Here is a 17,501-nt window from a genome sequence, read left to right as displayed (position 1 = left end):
GGAAACCCTAATTGGTTCATGATGGGGACACCAGCTCTACACATTCGTATTTTCTAGGGAGAAAGCTAGAGTAACTGCGACAAACAAACATGATATTTCTGTTTGTATAGATGACATTTTATGCACTTGCCTAATGAAAAGACTTTGCTTTTCTCCAAAACCATTTTTACTTTGAATTTCTCAGTCCATTGCATCCGAATTCCACACCAGTTTGTCCGGATATGACTGGATGAAAGCAGAAATATCCGGTTTGCTTTAGTCTAACTCAATCGCAGATATTGTTACCGCACCTGTGTTTGTTTATTCCTGGTATTATCCACAGAATTTATTGTTTTGAATGTTTTTTATCAGGGAATATTTAATTTTCTGCTTGGAAACACTAATTGCTTCCACATATAGACACCACCTCTACACATTCGTATATTTTAGGGAGAAAGCTAGAGGAACTGCGGCAAAAAAACATGATATTTCTGTTTGTATCAATGCTATTTTATGCACTTGCCTAATGAAAAGACTTTACTTTTCTTCAAAACCATTTTTACTGTGGTTATCTTGGTCCACTGCATATGAATTTCACACCACCTTGTCTGGATATGACTTGATGTAACCAGGAATATCTGGTTGTGTTTTGGCTAACTCAATCTGAAATATTGCTACAGCCTCTGTCTTTCTGTAATCCTGATATTATCCACGGACTTTATTTTTTTGAATGTTTTTTATCAGGGTAAAATTAATTTTGTGCTTGGGATCAATAATTGGTTCAACATGCAGACAGCAGCTATACACATTCGTATTTTCTAGGGAGAAAGCTAGAGGAACTGTGGTAATTGTACATGTTATTTCTGTTTGTATAGATGACATTTTATGCACTTGCCTAACCAAAAGAGTTTGCTTTTCTCCAAACAATTTTTAATGTGATTATCTCGGTCCATTGCATACGAATTCCACACCAGTTTGTCCGGATATGACTGGATGAAACTGGAAATAACCGGTTTTGTTTTGGCTAACTCAAGCCGAAATATTGCTACAGCCTCTGTATTTGTGTTTTCAGGATATTATTGATGGACTTATTATTTTGAATGTTTTTATCAGGGATCATTTAATTTTGTACCGTTGAAACACCAATTCTTTCATAATGGGAACACCAGCTCTACACATTCGTATTGTCTAGGGAGAAAGCTAGTCGAATTTCGGCAAACAAACATGATATTTCTGTTTGTATAGATGACATTTTATGCACTTGCCTAACGAAAAGACTTTGCTTTTCTCCAAAACCATTATTACTGTGATTTTCTCTGTCCATGGCATGCTTATTCCACACCAGTTTTCCGGATATGACTGGATGAAACCGGAAATATCTGGTTTTGTTTTGGCTAACTCAATCCCAGATATTGCTACAGCCTCTATGTTTGTTTTTTCTGGATATTATCCACGGTCTTTATTGTTTTGAGTGTTTTATATCGGGGAACATTTTATTTTGAGCTTGTATACAGTAATTGGTTCCACATGGAGACACCAGCTCTACATATTCGTATTTTCTAGGGAGAAAGCTAGAGGAAGTGCGTCAAACAAACATGATATTTCTGTTTGTCTACATGACATTTTATGCCCTTGCCTAACGAAAAGACTTTGCTTTTCTCCAAAACCATTTGTACTGTGATTTTCTCAGTCCATTGCATACGAATTCCATACGAGTTTCTCCGGATATTACTGGATAAAACCGGAAATATCAGGTTTTGTTTTGGATATCTCAATACCAGATATTGCTACAGCCTCTACGTTTGTGTATTCCTGATATTATCCACGGAATTTATTGTTTTGAATGATTTTTATCATGGAACATTTAATTTTGTGCTTGCAAACTCTAATTGGTTCCACATGGAGACACAAGCTCCACATATTTGCATTTTCTAGGGAGAAATCTAGAGGAACTGTTGCAAACAAACATGATATTTCAGTTACTATCGATGATATTTTAACTACTTGAATAATGAAAAGAATTTGTATTTCTCAAAATCCATTTGTACTGTGATTTTCTCGATCCATTGCATAGGAATTCCACAGGAGGTTGTCCAGATATGACTGGATGAAACCGGAAATATGCAGTTTTGTTTTGGCTAACTCAATCCCAATATTGCTACAGCCTCTGTGTTCGTGCATTTATGATATTATTCTCAGACTTTATTGTTTTGAATGTTTTTATCAGGGAATATTTAATTTTGTACCGTTGAAACACTAATTGTTTCATCATGGGAACACCAGCTCTACACATTCATATTTTCCAGGGAAAAAGCTAGAGGAACTGCTGCAAACAAACATGATATTTCTGTTTGTATCGATGACATTTTATGCACTTGCCTAACAAAAAGACTTTGCTTTTCTCCAAAACCATTTGTACTGTGATTTTCTCGGTCCATTGCATACGAATTCCACACCACTTTGTCCGGATATGACTGCATGAAACCGGAAATATCCGGTTGTGTTTTGGCTAACTCAATCCCAGATATTGCTGTATCCTCTGTGTTGGTGTATTCCTGATATTATCTACATACTTTATTTTTTGAATGTTTTTTATCAGGGAACATTTAATTTTGTGCTGCAAAACACTAATTATTTCCACATTGAGACACCAGCTCTACACATTCCTATTTTCTAGGGAGAAAGCTAGAGGAACTGTGGCAAACAAAGGTGATATTTCTCTTTGTATAGATGACATTTTATGCAGTTGCCTAACGAAAAGACTTTGCTTTTCTCCAAAACCATTTTTACTGTGATTTTTTTTGGTTCATTGCCTACAAATTCCACACCACTTTGTCCGGATATGACTGGATGAAAACAGCAATATCTGGTTGAGTTTTGGCTAACTCATTCCGAAATATTGTGAAGGCCTCTGTGTTTGTGTTTTCTGGATATCATCGATGGACTTTATTGTTTTGAATATTTTTATCAGGGAACATTTAATTTTGTGTTTGAAAACACTAATTGGTTCCACCTGGAGACACCAGCTCTACACATTCGTATTTTCTAGGGAGAAAGCTAGAGGAACTGCATCAAACAAACATGATATTTCTGTGTGTATAGATGATATTTTATCTACTTCCCTAATGAAAAGACTTTGCTTTTCTCCAAAACCATTTTTACTGATTTTCTAGGTCCCTTGCATACGAATTCCACACAAATTTTCCGGATATGACTGGATGAAAACATAAATATCTGGTCGTGTTTTGTCTAACTCAATCCCAGATATTGCTACAGCCTCTGTGTTTGTGTTTTCTGGATATTATCGATGGACTTTATTGTTTTGAATGTTTCTATCAGGGAACATTTAATTTTGTACCATTGAATCACTAATTGTTTTATCAGGGAACATTTAATTCTGTACCGTAGAAACACTAATTGGTTCCTCATGGAGACACCAGCTCTACACTTTCGTATTTTCTAGGGAGAAAGCTAGAGGAACTGCGGCAAATAAATATGATATTTCTGTTTGTATCGATGACATTTTATCCACTTGCCTAACGTAAAGACTTTGTTTTCTCCAAAACCATTTTCATGTGATTTTCTCGGGAAACTTCATATGAATTCCACACCAGTTTGTCCAAATATGACTGGATGAAACCGGAAATATTCGGTTTTCTTTGGCTAACTCAATCCCAGATATTGCTACAGCCTCTGTGTTTGTGTATTCCTGAGATTATCCACGGACTTTATTGTTTTGAATGTGTTTTTTTTTTTTTTATCAGGGAACATTTAATTTTGTGCTTGGAATCACTAATTGGTTCCACATGGAGACACCAGCTCTACACATTCGTATTTTTTAGGGAGAAAGCTAGAGGAACTGCGAAAAACAAACAAGATATTTCTGTTCGTATCGATGACATTTTATGCACTTGCCTAACATTGCATACGAATTCCACAACACTTTGTCCGGATATCACTGGATGAAACCAGAAATATTGGATTGTGTTTTGGCTAACTCAATCCGAAATATTGTGAAAGCCTCTGTGGTTGTGTTTTCTTGATATTATCAACGGACTTTATTTTTTTTTTCTTTTTTTTAACTTTTATTTAATGAATATAAATTTCCAGTGTACAGTTTATGCATTACAATGGCTTCCCCCTCCCATAACTTCCCTCCAACCCGCAACCCTCCCCACTCCTGCTCCCTCTCCCCTTTCATTTTCATCCAGATTCATTTTCAATTTTCTTTATATACAGGAGATCAAGTTAGTATATATGAAGTAAAGGTTTCAACAGTTCGCACCCACATAGAAACACAAAGTGAAACATACTGTTTGAGTACTAGTTATAGCATTAAATCAAAATGTACAGCACATTAAGGACAGAGATCCCACATAAGGAGCAAGTGCACAGTGGCTCCTGTTGTTGACCCAACAAATTGACACTCTAGTTTATGGTGCCACTAACCACCCTAGGCTCTCGTCATGAGTTGCCAAGGCTATGGAAGCCTTCTAATTTTATCGACACTGATCAGATTTAGACAAGGTCATAAAAGACAGAGTGAGGATAGTAACCAATGATCCTAAGAGTGGCATTTACCAGGTTTGAACAATTGTACAGCATTAAGTGGGGAAGAGGACCATAAGTACACACAGGTTGGGAGTAGAGCCATTGGTGGTAGAGTAGAGGTTATGATTACAAAGGAATGAGGCCCAAGTGTGCTAGACAGGGCCTAGAACAAAGGACAGAGTCATTATTAGAGGAGCTAAGAAAGGTGCTGTCTAAGCTACAAGTAATTTTTCTGATTGAGAGGCAAATAGAACCTGATAGAAGGGGCTTGATAATAATCTGGTGGGCTTTAGGCCTTGTAAATTCAGAGGCCCAGACCTATCTATCTCTTCACATGGGGTATATCCTAAGGGAGGTGTGAACCTCCTAGGGGAAGGCACTCTGTTGACTTTCATTACTTGGCTGGCCTAGGAGGAGAGCTGGCCAGGTCAAGGCAGGGGGCATCTCTAACAAGAAATTTACAGTTCTGCCTGCAATGTTGCTGACCCTACTTGATCATACCCTCAGCTGCAGTGGTCACTTTGGAAGTTGGGCTGAGTGAAGGGCTTTTCAGCTTAGAGCCAATAATATCTGTGGCTCTGACCAGGGCATCCTTCGACTCCAAGGCAGGTCCATTTCCAGTGATCCAACTCTTGGCAGAGCTGCCAGGGCTCTTCACAAGCTGAGTTCTGCTGAAGCCCAGGCTTACCACTTTGAAAGCCACTGCAGTGGACTGGCCTGTTGGGTCTCCTTGAGGGCAGATCACTGTACAGATCAGCCATTAATAGGCCTGCCACCCATTGCTTCTGATGCCTAGCTTTCTTTTCCTCCTGGTTTGTGTTAAAGCAGACCAGACGATGCAAGTCAAGGGAGTGCCCGTGTCCCATCTCTATCTTCTGCGGCCTGAACTACAAGCCTATAGTCACAGGCATGTTCTGCAGTAGTTTTTCTAAGGTAGACAATGCCCATGAGGAAAATGATATTCTCACTTTCAAACTTTCTTTCCCTTTGGTCTGAAAGGGAGGTTTTTTCTGCTTACTGTATACTTGGCTGATGGCGAAGTGAATCTAGCTATCAGATTATTATTTAAGTTCTTATTTTGGCTATGCTATTACAGAAAAATGTTAGCCATCTCTTTTATAAGGTCTAAAGCTTAAATTGTGCATCCTACAGATTCCTTTATAATAGAATTAGTTTCCTACCTTGAAGAGAATAGAGAAATGAAAGAACAAGTTTGGCTTAGAATACAGAAATGAGGGAGCAAGTCCTAGATCGCTTGCTGACAATAGCAATATTACATGAATACTTAGCAAACTGTTTCAACCATTAGATAAGAACTTAAGAAAACATTTACAAGAAGGTCCAATGCCTTCTATAAATTTTAAGAATCATGTATTTGAAAACACCTCTTAAATATCTAACATGGTGTAGTTTGTTTAGCCAGTAAACTTAAGCACAACCATCTAAAATGTTTTTAGTTTCTTTCTACCAACAAGTATAAAACATACGATAAAGGGATTCAGGTCACACCAATTAAAATGTATCTTTGATTGATTTTAGCAGCTTAAATTTATGAACAATCTTATCGATAAGCCATTTAAAATAAAACTCTTAATAAAATTTCCCCATGTGGACATACAATATGTACACACATATAACATAGCATAATAGACCAATATAGCAATTTTAATAATAGCTTTTAAAATCTTTAACTCTTTTTGTAGATTGCCAATGGATTTGAATTGCTTTTTGTTTTTAGTAACGTCAGTTAACCATACTTTCTCTCAGTTGGTACTGTTAATACATTATTGGCTTCATCTGTTTACAGAGCCATCCCAAAGTACTGAATACAATAAAAGTAGCTGGAAAAAGTCCATAGGAACCTATAGGAGGACAGCTAAACACAGAACCAACAATGCTTTAGTTTTATGAGCAGCACAGCATATATAACTGTGGATGACAAAAGACTTTAAGTCGCCATGTTTAAAATTATAAACTCATCAACCAACAAGAGGCACTTGCATACCTCACAGTATTTTTGAAAGCACCTGTAGGATTTGACAAGTATTTAACCCTTTAGGCCTCTGGGGCTTTCTCATTAAGATAACTATCATGTCTAGTAACACAAGATTGTTAGAATTTTTAATTCTCAAACATTTGTATTGATAGCATTTTCCATTATAGAAACTTAAAGTCTGGTACTACATCACATCCTGACAGTTCTTCTAATATAATCCAAATAGCCTGCCTAGTTGGTGTCTCTTTAAGATGAGAGACATAGGTCCTTCGATTTTTTCAGTAGGGCCCAAACTGGACAAACCAAAGTCCAGGATTTAGTGGAAATTTTAGAGACCAGATTGTTTAAACTTTGATTTTTTTGAATGCCTGTCAAGAATGCCAAGAAGGCTCAAAATCCAAAATATCTAGTTGAAATAAGATTCCTTAAAATCATGACATAACATAGAACAAATTTGATCATTGTTACAAGGTGACTATTCAAATCTTTGAAAATAAGCACATATTTAAATAACCCATAGCTCTTAATAAAAATTCAGCTGTTTTTGAACAATTAGAATTTAACAGACATCAAGAGCACATAATAGATTACTTTAACACATTGCTTTAACAGAACATCAGAGTTTAATTTTATGTCAAAGAGAAACTGAGCTTCCTGTGATCTTTTGCTGTGAGGTTCCCTTCCTTTACCTTCTTTCATATTGGTGACCGTGTTTCTGTGTTTCTGTGTGTAACACATCTTTTTTTTTTATTTTTCCCCCCTCCCATAACTTCCCTCCCGCCCGCAGACCTCCCCTTTCCTGCTCCCTTTCCCCTTCCATTCATGTAAAGATTCATTTTCAATTCTCTTTGTATAGAGAAGATCAGTTTAGTATATATTAGGTAAAGATTTCAACATTTTGCCCATATAGCAAAATAAAGTGAAAAAACTACCATTGGATTACTAATTATAGCATTAAATAGCAATGTACAGCACATTAAAGACAGAGTTCTTACATAATTTTTTTAAATTAATTAATTTTCTATGCCATTTCCATTTTAACACCAGGTTGTTTTTTTTTTTCATTTCCAATTCTCTTTATATACAGAAGATCACTTCAGTATATAATTAGTAAAGACCTCATCAGTTTGTGCCCACACAGAAACGCAAAGTATAAAAATACTGTTTCAGTACTAGTTATAGCATCACTTGGCTTTAGACGACACATTAGGGACAGATCCCACATGGGGTGTAAGTACACAGTGACTCCTGTTGCTGATTTAACAATTTGACACTCCTGTTCATGGCGTCAGTAATCTCCCTAGGCTCTAGTCATGAGTTGCCAGGGCTATGGAAGCCCTTAGGGTTCGCTGACTTTGATCTTATTCCGATAGGGTCATAGTCAAAGTGGAAGTTCTCTCCTCCCTTCGGAGAAAGGTACCTCCTTCTTTGATGGCCCCATTCATTCCACTGGGATCTCACTCACCGAGATCATTCATTTAGGTATTTTTTTTTCCATGATATCTTGGCTTTCCATGCCTGCTATACTCTCATGGGCTCTTCAGCCAGATCTGAATGCCTTGAGGGCTGATTCTGAGGCCAGAGTGTTGTTTAGGACATCTGCCATCCTATGAGTCTGCTGTGTATCCCACTTCCCATGTTGGATCTTTCTCTCCCTTTTTGATTCTATCAGTTAGTATTAGCAGATACTTGTCTTGTTTGTGTGATCTCTTTGACTCTTAGACCTATCAGAGCTATCAATTGTGAGCTGAAACTGATCACTTGGACTAGTGCGATGGCATTGGTACATGCCATCTTGATGGGATTGTGTTGGAATCCCCTGGCACATTTCTAACTCCACCATTTGCGGCCAGTCCGATTGAGCATGTTCCAAATTGTTCATCTCCTCCCTCTCTTTTTCCACTCTTAGATTTAACAGGGATCACTTTTCAGTTAAAATTTAAACACCTGAGAATAATTGTGTGTTAATTACTGAGTTCAACCAATAGTACTAGAACCACAACAACAAATACTAAAAAGGATAAAGTATTACATTGTACATCTAAATTCAGGACAGGAGCTGATCAGTTCACTGTTGCTTATAGTGTCCATTTCACTTAATAGGTTTCCCCTTTGGCGCTCAGTTGTCACCGATCAGGGAAAACAAATGATATTTTTCTCTTTGGGACTGGCTTAATTCACTCAGCATGATGTTTTCCAGATTACTCCATCTTGTTGCAAATGACTGGGTTTCATTGTTTCTTACTGCTGTATAGTATTCTATGGAGTACATGTCCCATAATTTCTTTATCCAGTCTACTGTTGATGGGCATTTGGGTTGGTTCCAGGTCTTAGCTATTGTGAATTGAGCTGCAATAAACAATAATGTGCAGATGGCTTTTTTATTAGTCAAATTAATTTCCTTTGGGTAAATTCCAAGGAGTGGGATGGCTGGGTTGTATGGTAGGGTTATGTTCAGATTTCTGAGGAATCTCCAGACAGACTTCCATAGTGGCTTAACCAGTTTGCATTCCCACCAACAGTGGGTTAACACATCTTTAAGCATCTTTTGCAGGGCAGGATGAGTGGCAACAAATTCTTTCAGTTTCTGTTTGCTATGAAAAGTGTTAATTTCACCTTCATTCACAAATGAGAGCTTTGCAGGATATAGTATTCTGGGCTGGCAGTTTTTCTCTCTTAATACCTGGGCTATGTCTCGCCATTCCCTTCTAGCTTGCAGGGTTTCTGATGAGAAGTCTGCTGTGAGTCTAATTGGAGATCCTCTAAGAGTAATCTGACGTTTCTCTCTTGCACATTTTAGGATCTTTTCTTTATGTTTCACTGTGGTGAGTTTGATTACAACATGTCGTGGTGAGGATCTCTTTTGGTCATGTTTACTAGGGGTTCTATAAGCTTCCTGTACTAAGATGCCTCTGTCCTTCTCCAAACCTGGGAAATTTTCTGCTAGTATCTCACTGAAAATGCCTTCTAATCCTTTCTCCCTCTCCATGCCTTCAGGAACTCCTAGAACCCGAATGTTGGGTTTTTTAATAGTATCCTGTAGATTCCTGACAATATTATTTAGATTTCTGATTTCTTCTTCTTCTCTTTGGTTTGCTGTTTCCTTTCCTGTTCTCTGTCTTCTAAGTCTGATATTCTCTCTTCTGCTTCGCCCATTCTGTTTTTAAGGCTCTCTAATGTGTTTGTCATTTGATCTATTGAATTCTTCATTTCATTATGATTTCTCGTCGCTATCAGAGTTTCTTGTTCCACTAGTTGTTTCATTTCATTTTGATTCCTCCTTAATATTTCTTTTTTTTTGCCCTTCTTTTTTATTTTTTATTTTTTTAAACTTTTATTTAATGAATATAAATTTCCAGTGTACAGCTTATGGATTACAATGGCTTCCCCCTCCCATATCTTCCCTCCAACCTGCAACCCTCCCCTCTCCCACACCCTCTCCCCTTCCATTTGCATCAAGATTCATTTTCAATTCTCTTTATATACAGAAGATCAATTTAGTATAAAGGTTTCAACAGTTTGCACCCACATAGACACACAAATTGACACATACTGTTTGAGTACTAGTTATAGCATCAAATCAAAATGTACAGCACATGAAGGACAGAGATCCCACACGAGGAGCAAGTGCACAGTGGCTCCTGTTGTACACCCAACAAATTGACACTCTAGTTTATGGTGCCACTAACCACCCTAGGCTCTCGTCATGAGTTGCCAAGGCTATGGAAGCCTTCGAAGTTTGCCGACTCTGATCATATTTAGACAAGGTCATAAAAGACAGGGTGAGGATAGTAACCAATGATCCTAAGAGTGGCATTTACCAGGTTTGAGCAATAATACAGCATTAAGTGGGGAAGAGGACCATCAGTAAACACAAGTTGGGAGTAGAGCCATTGGTGGTAGAGTAGAGGTTATGATTACAAAGGAATGAGGCCCAAGTACGCTAGACAGGGTCTAGAACAAAGGACAGAGTCATTATTAGAGGAGCTAAGAAAGGTGCTGTCAAAGCTACAATTAAGTTTTCTGATTGAGAGGCAAATAGAACCTGATAGAAGGGGCTTGATAATAATCTGGTGGGCTTTAGGCCTTGTAAGTTAAGAGGCCCAGACCTATCTATCTCTTCACATGGGGTATATCCTAAGGGAGGTGTGAACCTCCTACGGGAAGGCACTCTGTTGACTTTCATTACTTGGCTGGCCTGGGAGGAGAGCTGGCCAGGTAAAGGCAGGGGGCATCTCTAACAAGAAATTTACAGTTCTGCCTGCAATGTTGCTGACCCTACTTGATCATACCCTCAGCTGCAATGGTCACTTTGGAAGTTGGGCTGAGTGAAGGGCTTTTCAGCTTAGAGCCAATAAGATCTGTGGCTCTGACCTGGGCATCCTTCGACTCCAGGGCAGGTCCATTTCCAGTGATCCAACTCTTGGCAGAGCTGCCAGGGCTCTTCACAAGCTGAGTTCTGCTGAAGCCCAGGCTTACCACTTTGAAAGCCACTGCAGTGAACTGGCCTGTTGGGTCTCCTTGAGGGCAGATCACTGTACAGATCAGCCATTAATAGGCCTGCCACCCATTGCTTCTGATGCCTAGCTTTCTTTTCCTCCTGGTTTGTGTTAAAGCAGACCAGAGGATGCAAGTCAAGGGATTGCCTGTGTCCCATCTCTAATCTTCAATGGCCTGAACTACAAGTCTATAGTTACAGGCATGTTCTGCAGTAGTTTTTCTAAGGTAGACAATGCCCATGAGGAAAATTATATTCTCACTTTCAAACTTTCTTTCCCTTTGGTCTGAAAGTGAGGTTTTTTCTACTTATTGTATACTTGGCTGATGGCGAAGTGAATCTAGCTATCAGATTATTATTTAAGTTCTTATTTTGGCTATGCTATTACAGAAAAATGTTAGCCATCTCTTTTATAAGGTCTAAAGCTTAAATTGTGCGTCCTACAGATTCCTTCATAATAGAATTAGTTTCCTACCTTGAAGAGAATAGAGAAATGAAAGAAAAAGTTGGGCTTAGAATAGAGAAATGAGGGAGCAAGTCCTAGATCGCTTGCTGACAATAGCAATATTACATGAATACTTAGCAAACCATTTCAACCATTAGATAACAACTTAAGAAAACATTTACAAGAAGGTCCAATGCCTTCTATAAATTTTAAGAATCATGTATTTGAAAACACCTCTTAAATATCTAACATGGTGTAGTTGGTTTAGCCAGTAAAATTAAGCACAACCATCTAAAATATTTTTAGTTTCTTTCTACCAACAAGTTTAAAATATATGATACAGAGATTCAGGTCACACCAATTAAAATGTATCTTTGATTGATTTTAGCAGCTTAAATTTATGAACAATCTTATCGATAAGCCATTTAAAATAAAACTCTTAATAAAATTTCCCCATGTGGACATACAATATGTACACACATATAACATAGCATAATAGACCAATATAGCAATTTTAATAATAGCTTTTAAAATCTTTAACTCTTTTTCTAGATTGCCAATGGATTTGAATTGCTTTTTTAGTAACCTCAGTTAACCATACTTTCTCTCAGTTGGTACTGTTAATACATTATTGGCTTCATCTGTTTACAGAGCCATCCCAAAGTACTCAATACAATGGAAGTGGCTGGAAAAAGTCCATAGGAACCTATAGGAGGACAGCTAAAGACAGAACCAACAACGCTTTAGTTTTATGAGCAGCACAGCATATATAACTGTGGATGACAAAAGACTTTAAGTCGCCATGTTTAAAATTATAAACTCATCAACCAACAAGAGGCACTTGCATACCTCACAGTATTTTTGAAAGCACCTGTAGGATTTGACAAGTATTTAACCCTTTAGGCCTCTGGGGCTTTCTCATTAAGATAACTATCATGTCTAGTAATACAAGATCATTAGACATTTTAATTCTCAAACATTTGTATTGATAGCATTTTCCATTATAGAAACTAAAGTTTGGTACCACATCACATCTTGACAGTTCTTCTAATATAATCCAAATAGCCTGCTTAGTTGGTGTCTCTATAAGATGAGAGACATAGGTCCTTCGATTTTTTCGGTTGGGCCCAAACTGGACAAACCAAAGTCCAGGATTTACTGGAAATTTTAGAGACCAGATTGTTTGAAACTTTGATTTTTTGAATGCCTGTCAAGAATGCCAAGAAGGCTCAAAATCCAAAATATCTGGATGAAATAAGATTCCTTAAAATCATGACATAACATAGACCAAATTTGATCATTGTTACAAGGTGACTATTCATATTTTTGAAAATAAGCACATATTTAAATAACCCATAGCTCTTAATAAAAATTCAGCTGTTTTTGAACAATTAGAATTTAACAGACATCAAGAGCACATAATAGATTACTTTAACACATTGCTTTAACAGAGCATCAGAGTTTAATTTTATGTCAAAGAGAAATTGAGCTTCCTGTGATCTTTTGCTCTGAGGTTCCCTTCCTTTACCTTCTTTCATATTGGTGACCGTGTTTCTGTGTTTCTGTGTGTAACACATCTTTAAGCATCTTTCGCAGGGCAGGATGAGTGGCAACAAATTCTTTCAGTTTCTGTTTGCTATGAAAAGTGTTAATTTCACCTTCATTCACAAATGAGAGCTTTGCAGGATATAGTATTCTGAGCTGGCAGTTTTTCTCTCTTAATACCTGGGCTATGTCTCGCCATTCTCTTCTAGCTTGTAGGGTTTCTGATGAGAAGTCTGCTGTGAGTCTAATTGGAGATCCTCTAAGAGTAATCTGATTTTTCTCTCTTGCACATTTTAGGATCTTTTCTTTATGTTTCACTGTGGTGAGTTTGATTACAACATGTCGTGGTGAGGATCTCTTTTGGTCATGTTTACTAGGGGTTCTATAAGCTTCCTGTACTAAGATGCTTCTGTCCTTCTCCAAACCTGGGAAATTTTCTGCTAGTATCTCACTGAAAATGCCTTCTAATCCTTTCTCCCTCTCCATGCCTTCAGGAACTCCTAGAACCTAAATGTTGGTTTTTTTTAATAGTATCCTGTAGATTCCTGACAATATTATTTAGATTTCTGATTTCTTCTACTTTTCTTTGGTTTGCCTGTTTCCTTTCCTGTTCTCTGTCTTCTAAGTCTGATATTCTCTCTTCTGCTTCGCCCATTCTGTTTTTAAGGCTCTCTAATGTGTTTGTCATTTGATCTATTGAATTCTTCATTTCATTATGATTTCTCGTCACTATCAGAGTTTTTTGTTCCACTAGTTGTTTCATTTCCTTTTGATTCCTCCTTAATATTTCATTTTCACAAGAGAGATTTTCTATCTTGTCCATTAAGGATTTCTGCATTTCAAGAATTTGTTTTTGAGAACTTCTTAATGTTCTTATCAATTTTTTGAGATCTGCTTCTTGCATTTCTTCTATCTCATCATCTTCATAATCTTGCATTGGGGTGTCTTTTACATTTGGGGGCGTCATAGTGTCTTCCTTGTTCTTGTTACCTCGGTTTTTGCATTTGGTGTTTGGCATGTTGGAGATATTTGGTTTCTTCACTGTGGTGTTTTCTCTTGTTACACTATGGCTCTATATTAAGTGGACTGTCTGCTTTCGGTGGAGCCTTAGACGCTTGAGATGAGTGTGGACTGAGAGCTGTGTTTGGTTCCTCAGGGCTGAGGGTGTGTCAAAGATGACACTCCCAGGTTTGGTGTGGCAAATGTCTCTTTCTTTTTTTGATTCAAAAGGGAAGTAATTCCGCACAGCTGAACGTAATTGGAATAGTTAGCAGGCAAATGATACACCCACAGGAGCCAGAGATCGGAATCTCTTTCCCAAAGACCACACAGGGAATCTGTGCTGCCCTCAGTGTGGGCTCCAATTCTCCTGCAGTCTCCCACTGGGTTGCCAAGTTAGATCCTAACCTCCTGTTATTTCACCCCTCCCCCCAGAGTCAGGTGTTTCTGCTAGGCTCAGGGCCGGTGCAGACCTGAGGTCACCCTGCTTATGACGTATTCCAAAATGGCGCCTGCTCTGTCTTGCTCACCTTTGAGAGGTGAGCGGAGAGAGAGAAACTTGTGTCCGTATCGGTCACTTTTTAATTTTTTTCCTCTCTCTCTTCAAGTTAGCCTGGTGAATTTTTCCCCACGGAGTTTCAAGCCTCGTTCCCTCTAGCCACCTCTTTCCACTTGCCCGTTGGTGTCTCGGGCTATTGAGGTTCAGCTCACCTCATGTTCCAGCGCTGGTGTTTTGAGTCAGCCGCTGGTGTCCCGAACTTGGGCTCCCACGCTTTCCATGCAGGTCCACTGTGAATCACTAGTTCCGGAACTGTTTCCTCTGCTGTTTCATCCCCTACTCTTCCTTGACCCAGCAGTATCTCCACTTATATTAAACTGTCTCTCCCCCGGACTAATAGTGCGCTCCCTGCCAATTCCGCCATCTTGCCGCTCTCCTAATTTCCTATCTGGACTTTATTCTGTTGAATGTTTTTTATAGGGGAACATTGTATTTAGAGCTTGGATACAGAAATTGGTTCCACATGGAGACACCAGCTCTACATATTCGTATTTTCTAGGGAGAAAGCTAGTGGAAATGCAGCAAACAAAAATGATAATTCTGTTTGTATCGATGACATTTTATGCACTTGCCCAACGAAAAGAATTTGCTTTTCTCCATAACCATTTGTACTGTTATTTTCTCAGTCCATTGCATCCAAACTTCAAAATTTTTCCGGATATGACTGGATGAAACCAGAAATATCCGGTTGTGTTTTGGCTAATTCAATCCAAAATATTGTGAAAACCTCTGTGTTTGTGTTTTCTGGATATTATCAATGGACTTTATTGTTTTGAATATTTTTATCAGGGAACATTTAATTTTGTACCATAGAAGCACTAATTGGTTCATTATGGGGACACCAGCTCTACACATTCGTATATTCTAGGTAGAAATCTAGAGGAACTGCGCAAACAAACATGATATTTTGGTTTGTATCGATGACATTTTATGCATTGCCTAACGAAAAGACTTTGCTTTTCTCCAAAACCATTTTTACTGTGATTTTCTCGGTCCATTGCATAGGAATTCCACACCAGTTTGTCTGGATATGAATGGATGAAAACAGAAATATCCGGTTGTGTTTTGGCTAAGTCCATCCTAAATGTTGTGAAAGCCTCCGTGTTTGTGTTTTCTGGATATTATCAATGGACTTTCTGGTTTTGAATGTTTTTATTAGGGTACATTTAATTTTGTACCATTGAAACACTAATTGGTTCATCATGGGGACACCAGCTCTACACATTCATATTTTCTAGGGAGAAAGCTAGAGGAACTGCGGCAAACAAACATGATATTTCTGTTTGTATCAAAGATATTCTATGCACTTGCCTAACAAAAAGCCTTTGCTTTTCTCCAAAACCATTTTTACTGTGATTTTCTAGGTCCATTGTATACGAATTCCACACCACTTTGTCCAGATATGACTGAATGAAACCGGAAATATCTGGATTTTTTTTTGCTAACTCAATCCCAGATATTGCTACCACCTCTGTGTTTGTGTTTTCTGGATATTCTTCACGGACTTTATTATTTTGAATGTTTTTTTTTATCGGGGAATATTTTATTTTGGGCTTGGATACAGTAATTGATTCCACAGGGAGACACCAGCTCTATATATTCGTATTTTCTAGAGAGAAAGCTAGAGGAACTGCGGCAAACAAACGTGGGCTTTCTGTTTGTATGAATGAGATTTTATGCACTTGCCTAAAAAAAGACTTTGCTTTTCTCCAAAACCATTTTTACTCTCATTTTCTCAGCCCATTGCATACGAATTCCACACAACTTTGTCCGGATATGACTGCATGAAAACAGAAATATCCGGTTGTGTTTTGGCTAACTAAATCCGAAATATTGTGGGCCAGTGCCATGACTCAACAGGCTAATCCTCCACCTTGTGGTGCCGGCACACTGTCTTCTAGTCCCGGTTGGGGCACCGATCCTGTCCCAGTTGCCCGTCTTCCAGGCCAGCTCTCTGCTGTGGCTAGGGAGTGCAGTGGAGGATGGCCCAAGTCTTTGGGTCCTGCACCCCATGGGAGACCAGGAGAAGCACCTGGCTCCTGCCATCGGAACAGCGCGGTGCGCCGGCCACAGTGCACTACCGCGGCAGCCATCGGAGGGTGAACCAACGGCAAAAAAGGAAGACCTTTCTCTCTGTCTCCTCTCTCTCTCACTGTCCACTCTGCCTGTCAAAAAAAAAAAGAAATATTGTGAAAGCCTCTGTGTTTGTGTTTTCTGGATATTATCGATGGACTTTATTGTTTTGAATTTTTTTTTAATCAGGAAAAATTTACTTTTGTACCGTTCAAACACTAATTGGTTCATGATGGGGACACCAGCTCTACACATTCATATTTTCTAGGCAGAAAGCTAGAGGAACTGCGGCAAACAAACATGATATTTCTGTTTGTATAGATGACATTTTATGCGCTTGCCTAACTAAAAGACTATGATATTCTCCAAAACCATTTTTACTGTGATTTTCTCCATCCATTACATACGAATTCCACACCAGTTTTTCTGGATTAGCCTGGATGACACCGGAATTTTTTTTTTTTCTGCTAACTTAATCCCAAATATTGCTACAGCCTCTGTGTTTGTGTTTTCTGAATATTATCAACGGAATTTAATTTTTTTTGAAAGTTTATTATCCGGGAATATTTTATTTTGAGCTTGCAGTAATTGGTTCCACGTGGAGACACCAGCTCTACACATTCGTATTTTCTAGGGAGAAAGCTAGAGGAACTGTGGCAAACAAACATGATATTTCTGTTTGTATAGATGACATTTTATGCACTTGACTAACGAAAAGACTTTGCTTTTCTCCAAAACTATTTTTACTGTGATGTTCACGGTCCATTGCATACGAATTCCAAACGACTTTTTCCAGATATGACTGCATCAAACCTGAAATATCTGGTTGTATTTTGGCTTACCCAATGCGAGATAT

The sequence above is a fragment of the Lepus europaeus genome, unplaced genomic scaffold (genome assembly GCF_033115175.1).
Source record: "Lepus europaeus isolate LE1 unplaced genomic scaffold, mLepTim1.pri SCAFFOLD_28, whole genome shotgun sequence".
NCBI lineage: Eukaryota > Metazoa > Chordata > Mammalia > Lagomorpha > Leporidae > Lepus > Lepus europaeus.
The sequence above is the reverse complement of the archived record's forward strand: the minus strand, read 5'-3'. Positions refer to the sequence as shown.